Below are 15943 nucleotides of genomic sequence, written 5' to 3'. Positions count from 1 at the left end.
TTCAATACTTTGATTCGCTTAAGTAGGATAATCAATAGTAGTAATAAGCTATCATGGGAGGTTTAGAATAATACCCACTTGAAATTGACCAACCATGGACAACCAGTGGAATTTAGGAAAAAACATATTTTCCTACAGTTTGGTTAGAAAAGGATGTAGTATAGATTTTTTTACAATGTAGTAACCACTTACAGGTGCACCCAAAATACAATGTTTCCCTACTTCACAAATTAAGATGTAGATTGTTGATCCAAAGTTACCACACCAAATCCATCTGCTTAATAAAGATCAAACCAAGGGAAAACTCAAATATGAAATGTGCTTTAACTGAAGAAAATTGATTAACTACATTTTAGGTCATATTCTGGGTTAGTTCTAGGAAATCCATGAAATAAATATCAAAATTTTCTAAATTCCAAGATCTAGAGAAGAAAATATGGAAGATCATTAGTGAGTAACTTAGAATATTATATATGTATATATATATATATATATATATATATATATATGTGTGTGTGTGTGTGTGTGTGTGTGTGTGTGTGTGTGTGTGTGTGTGTAATTAATTATAAAGGAGAGGAAATATTTAAAAATATGTCATATATATGTATATGTGAAGGAAATCTCTTCTCCTAATAGTGACTCATAATTAAACAAGAAAATCAAAGAGAAAGAAAATCTTTCAAAGCGAATACAAATAAATTACAGAAGTAACTTGTGATAGGTATTAACTGGTTATAAACACAGATACCCACTATGTCTCAGCAAACTCTCTGAGGTGAAAAGCGGGAAGCATCTTAAGATGAATACCAGAATAAGATTCTTTGAGTGTTAGAAGTGTGGCATAGTTTGAAGTGTTCTGTATACTTAAATATCTAACGATTTGTGTGATTTATTTTTTACCGCATCAGAAAAGATGCTGATGGTTTTTTGAGCACAGGAAAGGCACACTTTTGCTTACTGAGCTCTGATAATTTTTATTCATATGGTTCCTGTTATTTCAGAGTGTTGAGAATCATCTATGATTTAGATTTGTCTCACTCAGAAAGGTAGAGACTTAATGTCCAGAGTGAATATGTGTGCTCAGAGCTACATATTTTACTCAAAATTACATTAAGAATGGACTCTGAAGCATATAGTATTTTACATTTCAACTTGGTGAGTTGCTAAGATCCTGAAAACAGCTTCTCATTTGTCACTGTTTCTGCCTAAACTGGTTTGGTAAGTGTAGAAAGATTTATTCATGATGTGCCCTGCACTTCTTGAATTTCAAATTTTAAGACAAGATTGCATGAGATAAACTAAATATCCCTTTCTTAACTGCCACCTGTGCAATGAAATTTTAAGATATATTCACATATTTTTTTTATTTTTAAATAAATAAAAATAATTGATTTATTCACTCACATTCCTATATCAGCCCCTCTTCCTCCTAATCCCCTATACAGATCCTCTCCCATTTCCCCTCCCTCTCCTATGAGATGGGAGAACCCCCACTAGATTTTAACCTTCAACATAGCCATTCTTCAGTTGTTGACCCACACCTCCTTACTGTGTTCCATCTTCCAGTCTCAGTAGAAAGTATATACCTAAATCCAGATCAGGTCTGATAGAATGTCAGTTAGGCTGCCTTTCTATAAAAGTTCTCAACTTTCTTAGTTCTTCTGAAAGGAAATTAAATAAAATAAAGGTTTAAACTAAAAAGGCCTGGGACTGAGACAATACCTTCAACAAGAAAGAGGATATTTAACCTAGTGAGAGGGGTCTTTTATGCCCTTCATAGAACTGAACCAAGTGCTATTGAGGACTGCTGGCTATGCCTGTCCTCAGGTCCTCCTTATTATAAAGGAATTGCCTTCAATGGAGATTTCAACAGAACCAGCAGCCATACTTCCTGTTCTTGGGGGACAGGACAAAAACTGACCATGACTGAAGTATCTGCGAGGAGTCTAGGTCTCTGTATAGGCACCCCACTTCCACCCACAAACACCTATGTGGACAAATTCAGTCCGTGTCCAGGATGGAATCTAATTACTATCTTGAACCTTCCCCAGTTGGATGGTGGGCTTGCAATAACAGACTTACTCCCTGTGTATCAACTAACGTTTTTAATTCATCTCATGATTTTTGTGTCATGATCCAGCTTTTACCCCACTTATATTATCACCCTGCATCCAGGTTAGAAAAAAGCTATGCTGGCCCGTAGTCAAAAAAGAACAATTACTTTAATCCTGGCTGCATTCATGGGAATAGGTATGGCAGTAGGAGTGGGGACAGGTGTGTCAGCTTTGATACAATGAAGACAGGAAATTAATTCTTTGAGGGATGCTGTCAATGAAGACCTAGTGGCAATAGAGAAGTCCTTTGCGCTTTAGAAAAATCTTTGACCTCCCTGTCTGAGGTAGTTTTGCAGAGCAGGAGAGGTCTTGATTTGTTATTCATAAAAGAAGAAGGACTGTGTACTGCTCTTAAAGAAGAGTGCTGCTTCTATGTAGATCACACAGGAATAGTTAGAGATTCTATGCAGAAACTGAGAGAAAGATTAGAGCAAAGGAAACGAGAACGGGATGCTCAACGGGGGTGGTTTGAGACGTGGTTTGAGTCATGACCATCTTGGATAACTTCTTTGATTTCTGCTGTAGCTGGACCAGTCCTTATGATATGTTTAGCTTTAGTTTTTGGCCCTTGTATAATAAATAAAGGGATGGCTTTCATCCAGAGTAGAATTGATGCAGTAAAACTCATGGTTCTTCAGAGACAATAACAACCTATAGTTCAAGTAGATGAAGGGTTAGGGGCCACCAATCTCTACAATTCTATTATTAGAATTAGTATAAAGAGAAGAAGAGGGGATGAAAGGAAATTAAAATAAAATGTTTAAACTACAAAGGCCTGGGACTGAGACTGCAAAGAAAACAAGCGCAGGCATGCGAAGTTCTCTCATGTTTCTATTGGTGACCCCAAATCAGGAGACTTGAGTGGGGGGCTCCTTCTTGGTGTCCTACACCTCTATTCTGATGCTATCCCTAATAACCCTCCATGTATTGTCACAATATCACAGTCAATAATTCAGGCTGAGACTTTCTGATAAACCAGAGGTCACAGAGGCCTTCAGAACTCCAGGTGATCTGGTTGCTCTCTTACACACTCTTGGTGGTTACCATATTATTCACACAATCCCTCCTCCAGTCCTCATCACCAAATCCCCAACTCTAAGTTAAACGGGGACTCCATGATAGACCCAAAGATACTAGGCACCAGAACTGCAGGTAGGCCATTGACCAAACTTCCCTACAATCTAACTGTCCCACAATATTACTCCAGTACTCCATTTCTTGTCACATTTTGACAACTTCCAACTCAGGTGGATATTAGAGGTTTTCTGTTGTTGTTTTAAATTTATTTATTTTTCATCTTTAATCCTGTCTTACAGTCCAGACTTCATCGCCCTCCTGATCACTCCTGATTTCATACCTCCTTCTTCCACTCCACACCTCAAGAGGATGTATTCAACACCCCACCAACACTCCATTAGACGTTACCACTTTATGGGGAATCACATCTCTTGAGGGTTAGGTGCAGCTTCTCTTACTGAGTCCAGACCCATCAGTCCTCTTCTCTATATGTGTTGGGAGGCACATATCAGCAGGTTTATGCAGCCTGGTTGGTACAGGTTACTTGAGATTGCTGCTCTTCCTATATGGTCATCCTCCTCCTTGGTTACTTCCACCTTTTCTCTAATACAGCCACAGGGGTCACTAGCTTCTGTTTATTGGGTGGTTTTAAATATCTGCATTTGACTCTTTCAGGTTCTTGTTTGGCATTTCAGGGAGCAGTCATGATAGGTCCCTATTTGTAAGCACATCATAGTTTTAGTAATAGTGTCTAGCCTTGGGGCCTCCCCCTGAGCTTGAACATATTTGGGCCTGTCACTGGACCTCCTTTTCCTTAGGCTCTTATCCACTTTTCTCCCCGAATTTCTCTCATTCAGGAATAATTCTGGGTCTGAGCTTTTGATTTCAGGATGGCAACTCCATCACTTCAACTTTTCTATTCAAAGTGGATATTATATCTTTCTTCTCCCCACTGTAGGGTATGTTCTCTAGGGTCCCTCCCTTTGAGTCCCGAAAGTGTCTCACCCCCGCCAGGTCTCTTTTCCATTCTGGAGTGTCCTCCAACTCTTACATTCTGAGGTCGCATGTTTCCAATCTTTCCGCTGGCCCCTCTGGGTTACAGTCTTTTTTTCTCACCCAATACCAGATCTGATTCCCCTCTCTCCGGCATCCACTGTCCATGTTCCCTCATAGGTCCCTTCTTCCCTCCCCTCTTAAGGTTGCTTTCTTCTCCCTCCATAATGGGATTGAGGCATCCTCACATGGGCCCTTCAAATTTTAATTTCTTGAGTTCTGTGGATTGATTCTTGGGCATTCTGTAATTTTTTGGCTAATATCTACTTATTAGCGAGTATATACCATGCATGTTATTTGGATCTGAGTTACCTCACTCAGGGTGATAATTTTTACTTCTAAACATATTTCTGCAAAACTCATGATATCTTCACTCTTAATAGCTGTGTAGTATTCATTGTGTAAATGAACAACATTTTCTGTATATGTTCTTCTGTTGTGGGACATTTTTTTTTCCAAATTCTGGTTATCACAAATAAGACAGCTATCAGCAGAGTGGAATACATGCCCTTGTTTTCTGGCCATAAATAAATGTGATGCGAATTATTCCATTGTTTCATTAGGTTTAGAAGTTTTGTCTTTCTTGCTTGTATGAGCTACATTAAATTTGGTGTAATGCTGTCTTCCCATTTCTATTCATACCTTCATGTCACAGGTTTTTCCCTATCCAATTACATTAGCATAGAAGAGTTCTGGAATTGGTTCCGGAAAAGGAATACAGAGCTAAAGGTTGCATAGACAGTGAATGTCTCAGGTTAGGAGGAGAAGGAAGATAGTTGTGGCTTTGAAACCGCATGGCATTTACCAGCCACAAGTAGCTATCACAAGATTGGGAAAAAAATGTAATAAGCTTTCTTATCAATTGGCTCTGATATCATTGTTTTGGTATTTTGTAAATTGTGAATTTATTTATCCATAAATCTGATTAGTTAATTAACGTTTAAGAGTCTTTATTTTACCGGGTTATTGGGTATTATGATATCCAACAACGAGGGTTGTAGTTCCACTTAGTAATTGGAATGTGGGATAACATTAGGATAAAAGCTAGAGTAATGCACATATTAAGTGAAGGCATCACTCTGCCATTTGAGTAGATTATCTCAGATATATTCCATATATTTCCAGGATGCATACAACACCACTTTTAGAGCTTTGCCTTACTCAGTCATTTGTAATTAAAATGAATATAATATTCTTTATCCTGCTTTATGAGGTAAAATTTCAGGGTGCAAATAAGGAAAATAAGTAGGTAACTATATAGTTCTTTCTGTACATACATAGAAAAACATAGTGAAACCTACTCATGGACATAGAATTACACACAGTCAAGATATAAACAATGACAGCCATGCACACAAACACTCAAGCTCACATAGATTTCATGCCTCAGGTAATCAGAGGACATCACTCTGGATTCTTAGTAAATAACCTTTTTGCTTTGTGAAGAATTGTCATATATCAACTGGATGTATATCTTTCCCTAAAGAAACCTACAAAGTAAACCTTATGATTGTTGAAATTTTGGTTAATATCCATGTAAAGATACAACTCTTTCTATGGTTTTGAATGTGTAGCACACATATTCAGGGATCCCCTCTTGCCAACAAAAGGTCTTAACAATAATGGACATGATCTGACTTCCCACAAGAGCAGGCTATATAAATCCCATGACTTATCACATGCTACTGACCTGGTTTTCAGTCATTGTAATTCTCTCAACTCTCACAGGAGAAATGACAAATACATTAACTAGAATAAATGATTCTATACTTGTATTCTTGGACTATATCCTATGTAAACCTGGGATCTTGTTGAGTGCTATGTCTGTATGTTATTTCCATCATAGGCCTACATTTACTTCTTTTTAAAATTTGAAGAGATTTAGTAGTATTCTATGTTTACTAAGTAAACAGATCACTGTGAAATGCACCCTGGACTTCTTTTTGGCTTTGCTTCCTCACTAAGTTACAAATAAATAATGAAAGTCCCCTTTTCATTTTGTGGAAATTCTCAAACCAACAACATGATGGATAGCAGTTCTCCAGGGTCTTCTGAACAGGCTGTTGTGAAATCCCACAGAATCTAAAAATAAACTATTTATTTTAGGAAGCAAGATTTTATTTCTTCCTTGACCAAGTGAGCATTGAGTAGATTGTTGTTCAGTTTCCATTACTATGTAGGCTTTGTTTTGATCCTCTTGTCCTTGAAGTCCAGATTTAATTTATGTTGGTTTAATAGGATACAGTGTTTTGTTTCAGTTTTCAATTGTGTTGAGGCTTATTGTGTTTCCTAGTATTTGGAGAGTTTTGCAGAATGTTGCATGAAGTGTAGAGAAGATGGTATAATATTTTGTGTTTGAGTAAAATGTTCTTTAGATATCTATCTGTTAGTTCCATTTGATGCACAACCTCAGTTTCATTGTTTCTCTGTTTAATTTCTGGGTCAACAACCTGTCAGTTGTAGATAGTGGAGTACTGAAGACTCCTACTACTTTTGTTTGAAGTTTGATGTGCGTTTTAATCTTTATTAATATGTTGTTTATGAAAGTGATTACATTTTACTTGACGCATAGATGTTCAGAAATGAGATGCTATATTGGAAATTTTTCTCTTGATGCGTATGAAATCTCTTTTCATGTCTCTATTAATAAATTTTGGTTGAAAGTTTATTTTATAATAAATTAGAATGGCTACTTCACCATGGTTCTTGACTTCATTTTGTTGGAAAATCTTCTTCCAGAACTTTACTTTGAATTAATGTGTATCTCTGTTACTGATTTGGGTTTCTTGTATGCAGCTAGATGGTTTCTATTAATGTATCCACTGTGTTAACCTTTTTTTTTTTTTTTTTTTTTTTTTTTCATTTGAGAATAGTGACTAAAGATGTAGAGAGCTGTTAAGGACCAGTGATTTTTTAATTCCTCCTATTTTGATGTTGTTTTGTTGTTGTTGTTGTTGTTGTTGTTGTGGTGGTGGTGGTGGTGGTGGTGTTGGTGGTGGTTGTGGTGGTGGTGGTGGTGGTGATGGTGTGTGTGTGTGTGTGTGTGTGTGTGTGTCTACTTTTGGATTTCCTGATGTGGAATTACCGTTTACTTGTGTTCTTTGTTTTCTGGGGTGTAGTTACTCTACTTGTGTTGGAGTTTTCCTTATTGTATGCCCTCTAGGTCTGCATTAGTCAAACTATATTGTTAATTTGGTTTTGTTATGTAATATCTTGTTTTCACTTTTTTTGTGGTGATTAATTATTTTGCTGTGCATAGGAGTGTATGGTGGTATTTGTAAATGCTTATAGCCTATTAGACATAGGCCCAAGCATTTCTGGATTTTAAAACTCTCTTTTGAGAAGTGTTGTGTAAATATAATAGGTCTGAATTTATGTTATTTAGTCTTTTTTCCCTGTGGCTTTTAATACTCTATCCCTGTTCTGTGTATTTAGTGTTTTGACATTTTTTCTATGAATATATTGATGATATTTTCTGGTCCTCTGATTTAGAAGTCTTCTTATCTATTCAGATTATTCTGATGTTTGTTTTTTTCATAATCTCCCATATTTCCTATATATTTTGTAATAGACTTTTTGGCTTAACATTTTCTTTAACAGATGTGTTACTTTCTTATACTGTGTATACTATCCATGTGAATCTTTCATCTATCTCTTTTATTTTGTTGGGTATTCTTGTTTCTGTATTTCCTTTTCTCTTTCCTATGTTTTTCTTCTTCAGGATTGCATCAGATCGTATTCTTTATTGCTTCTATTTTCATTTTTAGGTCTTGGAGTGTTTTAATCATTTATTCACCTGTTTGATTTTACTTTTAAGTATTTCTTTTTGCTTGTTAATTTCTTTTCCTTGTTAATGGTCTCTACATGACTGGTTGTACTTTGCCACAATTTTTTAATCGTTTTAATAGTTTCTTTTTTTAAGGGTTATATCATCGTTCTAATATTATAATTAAGGTAATTTTTGTGTTATTCAGGTGTGTTAGCAATTACAGGGCTTGCTGTTATATGACAACTGAGTTCTTGTTTTGACATACTGAATTGATCTTGAGCCTTTTAATAGTTACTAGTTTTGGCCTGCCTAGTAAACTCACATGGTATTTTGGGAAATATTAAAAAATAAGCCCACCATCCCTCTAAAAGGCTTGACTACACTCCTGTGCACCTGCCACCATCAACTCTCTCCACATAGTCCCCACATCATCTGGCTCGGTTGTTCCGGGAGCAGCTAGTAGTTCCTCAGCTATGACTCCATGTAGTCTATGATCCCACATTTCAGTAACTAAATAGAACCACCATCCTAGCAGTTGCATATAACAATACACAGTAACTTGGTAAAATCAAGACTCTTAAGGCTTAAATAACCAATCAGACTTATGTATCAATAAAAATCACAGTTTACAGGATGACAATACAATAATATCAGCGCTCATTAGTAATGATAAAAAAACTTTACCCCAGTATTTCTAACCTAGTGAAATCATAGCTACTTGTGGCTGGTAAATGCCACGTGGGTTCATGTCCACAGCAATCTTACTTTTCCTCCTACCCTTAGATGATCCATGTCTCTTCAACACCTAGCTCTGCCTCCCTTTTCCCAGTCCAATCACAGACCTTCTCTGCAATAAAGTAATTGGACAGGGAAAATCCTTCAGATCATATTAAAAAAACAGTTATAAAAGGAATAGTTCTAATCCTTGTACTTATAAAATTTTATAAAAGTAGAAGAAATTTATACCAATAAAACCCTTGATTTTGCATCTAAAAAAAACTATGTACAATCTAATAAATTATGACTTTATACCCAAGGAGATAAAGGGGTCTGCAACCCTATAGGTTATGAACAATATCAACTAACCAGTACCCCCGGAGCTCGTGTCTCTAGATGCATATGTATCAGAAGATGGCCTAGTCAGCCATCACTGGGAAGAGAGGCCTCTTGGTCTTGCATACTTTATATGCCTCAGTACGGGGAAATGCCAGGGCCAAGAAGTAGGAGAGGGTGGGTAGGGGAATGTGGTGGGGAGGGTCTAGGGGACTTTTAGGATAGCATTCAAAATGTAAATTTAGAAAATACCTAATTAAGTAAATCAATGAAAAAAAAAAAAGAAATTATGACTTTAGCTTAGTAACAAGGAGATTTCTACCAAATGAGGTCCTGACTATGCAATCAATTCTAGCTATGCCACTCTGTTCCAGTATGATCATTCCTCTATTCCCTAGTAAGATAGCCTATTAATAACCATCTCCAGCCCCAAAGCAGAGGGAACTGGCTAGATGGCTCTTCATATATTCTTCAAGCTGAATATGGGCATTGAGAAATTATGAAGGGAAGGGGAACGTTAGAGAAAATAGGATTGATACACTCTGATCTCCATGTCTCGAGTAGATCTGACTGAAGTCCAGGACATCAGGAGTTCAAGCAGGTCTGAATAGAATATCCCCCAGGGCTGCATATTATTCAATATATAAATCCCAAAACTAAATTTTAATATTATCAAGACATATATTTTATTTGATTTTCTGTGACCTAGTCCTCTGGAACTCTCTTTTCGTTATATTTTATTCATGTAACTCTGGAAAGTGTAAATCACTTTGACCATAGACATAGAGAAAAAATCTTTTCCCCAAATCAGCATATCCTTGAGCCAGTAAACAGAAAATCCTTTATTTAGACCTCTCTCTCACAGGAATAATATAAACACAAAATACGACTCATGTGCCTATGGGACTGCTATGGCAAAAATTTCCTATAATGTGGACACATTCGAGGATTTCTCCCAAACGTAATATCTTGCCATATCACGAAGCAGAGGCTCAGATGATTATCACTGGAAGAAGGCAGGCATTGACTTATTTCGGAAAAGAGCCAGATATCATTGTTCAGCCTTACAGCGTAAGTCAAGACACTTGGCTGAAACCGCATAGTACAGATTGGTTGCTTGCACAAATACGGTTTAATAGAACTATAGACAACCACTACCCTCAAGATAGGTTAATAAAATTTTTAAATGAACATGATATGATATTTCCTAAGATTACTTTTTTACAGCGTTTAAATAATGCTCTATTGATTTTTACTGATGGCTCCTCTAAAGGGCAAGCCGGATATCTTATTAATGATCAACAGGTTATTGTAGAGACTCCTGGTCTCTCGGCTCAGCTAGCCGAATTAACAGCAGTACTAAAGGTCTTTCAGTCTGTACATGAGGCTTTTAATATCTTTACTGACAGTTTATATGTTGCTTAGTCAGTACCCTTATTGGAAATCTGTGGTACGTTTAACTTCAATACGCCATCAGGATCCTTATTTTCAGAATTGCAAAACATCATTCTTGCCCGGAAAAATCCGTTTTATATTGGCCATATATGGTCTCACTCTGGTCTTCCTGGGCCTCTGGCCGAGGGTAATGATCGCATTGTCAGACTTCTAATAGGAGAAGCTTTAGTTTCGGATCCTGTTGCTCTGGCCCAACGTGATCATGAAAGGTTTCACCTCTCTAGCCATACCCTAAGGCTCCGACATAAGATCACTAAGGAGCAAGCAAGAATGATTGTAAAACAATGTCCTAAATGTATTACATTATCTCCAGTGCCACATCTAGGAGTCAATCCTAGAGGCCTTATGCCTAATCATATTTGGCAAATGGATATAACCCATTATGCAGAATTTGGAAAACTAAAATATATACATGTTTGCATTGATACCTGTTCAGGATTTCTCTTTGCTTCTCTGCATACAGGGGAGGCTTCAAAAAACATAATTGATCATTGCCTACAAGCCTTTAATGCCATGGGGTTGCCTAAGCTTATTAAGACAGATAACTGGCCATCTTATTCTAGTAAATACTTTATTGCATTCTGTAAAGAATTCGGTATCAAACATAAAACTGGAATTCCTTACAACCCAATGGGACAAGGAATAGTTGAACGTGCTCATAGCACCTTAAAGAATTGGCTTTTTAAAACAAAAGAGGGGCATCTATATCCCCCAAGGTCACCAAAGGCTCATCTTGCCTTCACCTTATTTATCCTAAACTTTTTGCAAACTGACATTAAAGGTCAGTCTGCAGCGGACCGCCACTGGCATCCAGTTACTTCTAATTCTTATGCATTGGTAAAATGGAAGGACGCCCTGACTAATGAATGGAAGGGTCCGGATCCGGTTCTAATCTGGGGAAGAGGCTCGGTTTGTGTTTTTTCACGAGATGAAGATGGAGCACGGTGGCTACCAGAGAGATTAATTCATCAGGTAAACACAGATTCTGTCTCTTCTCGTAAGTATCATTCTAAAGACTAAAATTCCTCTTGTGCTTAGAATTCAGCTGGGAATGAAAGCTCCCAGAAACGCTGTTTTCCTCTGAGCCAAATCCCCTACAGGAAGCCGGAGACTAGCTTTAGTTTTACAATTTGCATCTGAATAAGTACCTGGATTTCTCCAAAAAGAAAATTTGCATTGCTACTCTCTCATTGTCTAGATCTCTTTCTTTTCTCAAGCAGGTCAATCTCCGGCCGGACCTACAGGCGTGCCTTCCCCTCCCCTAAGAGCAAACAGGTGGTACTGCTATTCTCCCTTCCAAGGACATTCCAGCACGTGGTTTTCAGTCTGAGATAGGATTTAGATTTACCAAGAGAGCTAGGGAACTAGAAATTTCATACATTTACAGAGATTAGTTCTTATTTTGATAGAGATGGGCTTAGTCCCTTAGCTGGCCTCTGGCTTTTCACCCTTGCTGTTACTGCAAGGTGTCCTTAGTTCCTCAGGCTAGGGAATAACAGGGATGAGGAGGAAAGACTTCCAGCTCCTATTTTAACCACAATTTGTGGTGTTAATACTGACATAATTCTTGTCTAGGCCTTGCTAAATCTGAGGTTGACAAGTCTCCACTAGAGACCACTCAGGACTCAGACCTGCACTACTGATTCTTGATCAGATGAATACAGTATGGGTACTGCTTGGCGCAGGAGATTACTGCGGAGGGAAGGTCCACCTTGACCGTTTCTGAGTTCCCTGTGTGACACACCTGATTTGAAAGAGATTGGTATCTGATTCCAGCTAAAAACCAAAAATACCTAAGTCTCTGCCTCCCCTCCCCAAAAGATACCAAGAGCCAAAGATGTGGGTTGTTATAACGCCCACGGGAGGAATCGGGTCAATGTACACCCAAGCCAAGGTTAAAGGCCCTCTCATCTACGGATGAGAAAATCATTTGTTCACCTCAGTTAAGCGTTGCCTATTTAAACTTAATTAATAGGGGGGAGAGAGGTTGGAGAAGTTACTGTCGAAATGGCAAGCCCTTCACTGTCTCCCACCCAAATAAAATAGCCAATTACCCTTGTACTAGGAGCCAGCCAGTCTTGCCCCTTCTCCTTGTTTTCCCGCCTGTCATCCAAAATTGCGGAGGATTATCAACTCAGTGTTATTCTAAATTTGTTCGGTCAAACTTCGCCAGGGTTCCAATGCCCTACTTAAAATGCAACCTGGTAGTTACCTATTCAGCACTAATTAGCATTATAAAGTCAGAGCCTACAGCTAAGTGCTATTCCATTAGTGCTTTAAAGACAGTCTTAGCCAGATACAGTTTACCATTAGAAAAGATAGGGAATCCCTCAAAAACAGGTTTTTTCTTTAGCCTTAAGAACTCAGGCAGAACTATTTAGCATAGATAATTTTTCTGCCTCAGGCCAGCCCTTTCTTTTTTTTTTTTTTTTTTGTTAACTAATGGGAGGAGATGTGGTCTCCCTTCCCCCACCTGATTGAACCTGCTTGCTCAAGGTTCATTCTTGCTGCTCATTCGTGCTGCCACGCCCACTGCTGGACCCTGTTGGCTTAGCTGCTTGGAGGCACACACGTGTTCGTCCTGCTACTGAATCCCGAGTTACTTGGAGGGAAATTGGGTTCGCTCCCCCTTCCTTTATAACTGAATGTTGGAATTAAAAAGGCGGGCTTTGAACATGAAATCGTCTTAGCCCCATTCTTTCTTCCGCCCCATCTAGATTCCTCTCTTTTCAGCTCGAACTGCCATTCTCAGTTGAACTGTTCGTGTTGTGGACTGCGGGAAGGCTGCAACAGCTTTGGTTGATTCTTTGTATAGTTCTCTTTGTTTCCATTTGGTTGATTTCAGCCCTGATTTTGATTATTACCTGTCATCTACTCCTCTTGGGTGAATTTGCTTCCTTTTGTCCTAGAGTGTATAGGTATACTATCAGGCTGGTAGTGTATGCTCTCTCTAGTTTCTCTATGGAGGAACTCAGAGCTATGAGAATTCCTCTTAGAAATGCTTTCATTGTGTCCCATAAGTTTGTGTATGTTGTGGCTTTATTTTCATTGAACTCTAAAATGTCGTTAATTTCTTTCTTTATTTCTTCCTTGACCAAGTTATGATTGGCTAGAGTGTTGTTCGATTTCCACGTGAAAGTTGGCTTTCTGTTATTTATGTTGTTATTGAATGTCACCCTTATTCTGTGGTGATCTGATAGGATGCATGCGCTAATTTCAATATCTTTATGCCTTTTCAGGCCGGTTTTATGACCAATTAAAGAAAAATGAATGTTGCTTCCTGTTATTTTGTTGTTGTTGTTGTTATAGTTGGGATTCTTTTCTTTAGGCTATCATATTTTTGGTTTGTTGAAGCATTACTTTCTTTCATTTTGTAAGTTGTAGTTTCAGTCCTTGTGTTGTGTTTTCCCTTTATTATCCTTTGAAGGGCTGGATTCATGGAAAGATATTGAGGGAATTTGGTTTTGACTTGAAACACTTTGGTTTCTCAATCTATGGTAATTGAGAGTTTTGCTGGATAAAGTAGCCTGGGCTGGCTTTTGTGTTCTCTTAGGGTCTGTATAACATCTGTCCATGATCTTCTGGCTTTCTTAGTCTCTGATGAGAAGTCTGGTGTAATTCTAATAGGTCTGCCTTTATATGTCACTTGACCTTTTTCCCTTAATACATTTAATATTCTATCTTTATTTAGTGGATTTGTTGTTCTCATTATTATGTGATGGGAGGAAATTCTTTTCTGGTCCAGTCTATTTAGAGTTTTGTAGGATTCTTGTATGATCATGGGCATCCCTTTCTTTAGGTTTGAGAAGTGTTTGGTTTTGTTTCTGTTTTTGTTTGGTTGTTTGGTTGGTTGGTTTTCTTCTATAATTTTGTTGAAGATATTTGCTGGCCCTTTAATTAGAAACTCTTCACTCTCATCTACTCCTAGTATCTGTACTTTTGGTCTTCTCATTATGTCCTAGATTTCCTGGATTTCTTGGTTTAGGATCTTTTTGCATTTTGCATTTTCTTTGATTGTTGTGTCCATGATTTCTATGGAATCTTCTGCTTCTGATATTCTCTCCTCCATCTCTTATATTCTGTTGCTAATTCTCATATCTATGGCTCCAAATTTCCTTTGTAGGTTTTCTACCTCCGAAGTTGTCTCCCTTTGACTTTTCTTTACTGTTTCTACTTTCCTTTTTGGTCTTGGATGTTTTTGTTCAATTCCATCACCTGTTTGGTTGTGTCTTCCTGTAATTCTTTACAGGATTTCTGTGTTTCTTTTTTAAGGGCTTTTACTTGTATAGCAGAGTTTTCCTGTAATTCTTTAAAAGATTTTTGGTTTCCTCTTTATGGGCTTCTACCTGTTAAACTATGTTTTTCTGTATTTCTTTAAGTGTGTTATTAAATTCCTTCTTAAAATCCTCTTCCAGCATCTTGTAATATGATTTTAAAAATGAATCGTGTTTTTCGGGTGTGTTGGCGTATCCAGGAGTCGCTGTGGTGGGAGAGCTGGTTTTTGATGATGGTGAGTGGTCTTGGTTTCTTTTAGTAATATTCTTACACTTGCCTTTTGCCATCTGGTAAACTCTGGTCTTAGTTGTTATAGCTATCTCTGGCCGGAGTTTGTTTCTACTGTGATTATGTTAGCCTCTGTCAGCAGTCCTGGGAGTCTAACTCTCTCCTGAGTCCCAGTGTTCAGAATATTCTTTGCATGCCACCTCCACTCTTGCAGGGAAGGTGCACGGAGATCTGGAGCTCAGCTTTACCTCCTGGCTGAAAATGCAGGCCTGAAAGGGGTGCTTTCCCAGAAGCAATGTTGCTTCTGCAGCCTGTGAGCCCTCCCTGGAGACTACATCTCTTCTGGCGGGAAAAGTGTGCAAATGTCTGGAGCTCAGTTCTGCTTCCTGACTGAAGATTCAGTCCCAAAAGATGCTCTGTTCTAGAAGCTTTGCTGCTTTTGCAGCAAGTGCACTCTCCTGCCCAGACTTGTCTCTCCTGGACCTGGGTCACAAGATGACTCTCTCACTCTTAGAGCTTAGAGCTTAGTGCTTAGAGCCCTCCCTGGATGCCACCTCTCCTCTGGTGTAATAAGTCTCAGTGCTTCTCCTTTAAAGTGCTTCTATCTGTTTCCTTTGCTCCCCTGTTTTTCTCTAAGGGAATTATTTATATCCTCCATAAAATCCTCTGTAAGCTTCACGACACATGATTTTAACTCTACATCTTGCTTTTCTGGTGTGTTGGGGATTCCAGGACTTGCTGTGTTGAGGGAACTGGCTTATGATGTTGCCAAATAATCTTGTTTTCTGTTGGTAAGATTCTTACATTTGCCTTTTGCAATCTGGTTATCTCTGGTGTTAGATGTTCTTGCTGTCTCTGGCTGGAGCTTGTTCCTCCTGTAGGTGTGTAATCCTCTGTCTCCACTCCTGGAAGACTAGCTCTCTCCTGGCAGAAACTCTGCACTTAGGACTCTGGGACCGCCCAAGCTGTGGTTGCAAAT

This window comes from Mus caroli, unplaced genomic scaffold (assembly GCF_978045245.1).
Source record: "Mus caroli unplaced genomic scaffold, Mus_caroli_1 scaffold_22, whole genome shotgun sequence".
In the NCBI taxonomy this organism is placed as follows: Eukaryota; Metazoa; Chordata; class Mammalia; order Rodentia; family Muridae; genus Mus; species Mus caroli.
Note: the sequence above shows the minus strand (reverse complement) of the source record.